Source organism: Rousettus aegyptiacus, unplaced genomic scaffold (genome assembly GCF_014176215.1).
Source record: "Rousettus aegyptiacus isolate mRouAeg1 unplaced genomic scaffold, mRouAeg1.p scaffold_m13_p_8, whole genome shotgun sequence".
Taxonomy (NCBI): Eukaryota; Metazoa; Chordata; class Mammalia; order Chiroptera; family Pteropodidae; genus Rousettus; species Rousettus aegyptiacus.
The window spans coordinates 25,376,012-25,377,232 of NW_023416311.1; the positions used below are offsets into that span (position 1 = coordinate 25,376,012).

At 40.1% G+C, this 1,221-nt stretch overlaps 1 pseudogene; it reads right to left on the bottom strand.

The window, feature by feature from the left end:
* Positions 1 to 279: 279 nt before the first annotated feature.
* LOC118607351 lies at positions 280 to 388 on the bottom strand (annotated as a pseudogene).
* Positions 389 to 1,221: the final 833 nt, after the last annotated feature.

Consider the following 1,221-nt stretch of genomic DNA (forward strand, 5'->3'; position numbering starts at 1 on the left):
ACAGGAGTTTGTTAATATCATGGTTCGGTCATTTAGAACAGAGGTCCCCAACCCTCGGGCCACAGACTGGTGCCAGTCCATGGCCTGTTAGCAACCGGGCCACATAGCAGGAGGCGAGGGGTAGATGAGAGAGTGAAGCTTCATCTGTATTTGTGGCTACTCCCCAGTGCTAGTATCACCACCTCAACTCCACCTCAGACTATTAGATTCTCATAGGAGCACCAGTCCCTGGTGCCAGAAAGATTTAGGACCATTGATTGATTGATTGATTGATGTTTAAGCCTACAGCACCTGGTATTTCTAGGTGGTCTCCCATCCAAGTACTAACCAGGCCTGACCCTGCTTAGCTTCTGAGATCAGGCACATCCAGGGTGGTATGGCCATAGACAGGGACCACTAATTTAGATATTAGCTCACGAAGTTATGCAGGTCTTTCTAAATGTTGACACACTTTATAAAATTACACAATATCAAAAAAATCATATTAGTTAGTGTCATCTCCAATTTCATCAGAAAAGTCCAATCTACAATATTAAGAAGCCGTCAAGTGACAATGTCAGATAAAGTTTCTCGAAATTCTAATAGTCGCTTAAAAGCTTAAATTTTATTATTTATAACAAATTGTGTGAGTTGTTTTGCTTGAAGTGACAGCCTCACTTTGTTCATGTTTGAGAAAATGTGTACCATGGCTTCTCTGTCAACTGTTCTTTCAAGCAGAAACGGTATTCTGTGAGAAAAAAAAAAAAAGGGCAGTTAATTCAGCTTACAACTCAAAAATCGTATGGGTGTTTTTTCACAAGGCAACCACTGTACTTTAGTGTATGTACTGTCCACTCGGAATAGTAGAAAGAAGTATGCTCAAGGGTTGAGAGTTAAGAAAAGCATTAATTTTTACTGCTTAATCAAGGACATTCTTAAATGGCACTATTTTTTTTTTGAAAATTACAAGTGCATAGGTAAAAAATGAGATGAGACTAGTGGTTTGATCCCACCACCAAGCCACCACCGTTTTTGCAACATCAGTGTAAATGGCAACTCAGCGACAATGGCAAATAAATAATAATATTGTGAAAATAGTTTTGTCCTCACGGACATCCTGAAAACATCCTGGGCACCCTCAGGGTTCTATGGACAACTCTTTGAGAACCTCAGATCTAGTACACCATTTTGCATTTTTAAGATGAAGCAACTGAGGCCCAGAGAGGGAATGACTAACTCTAG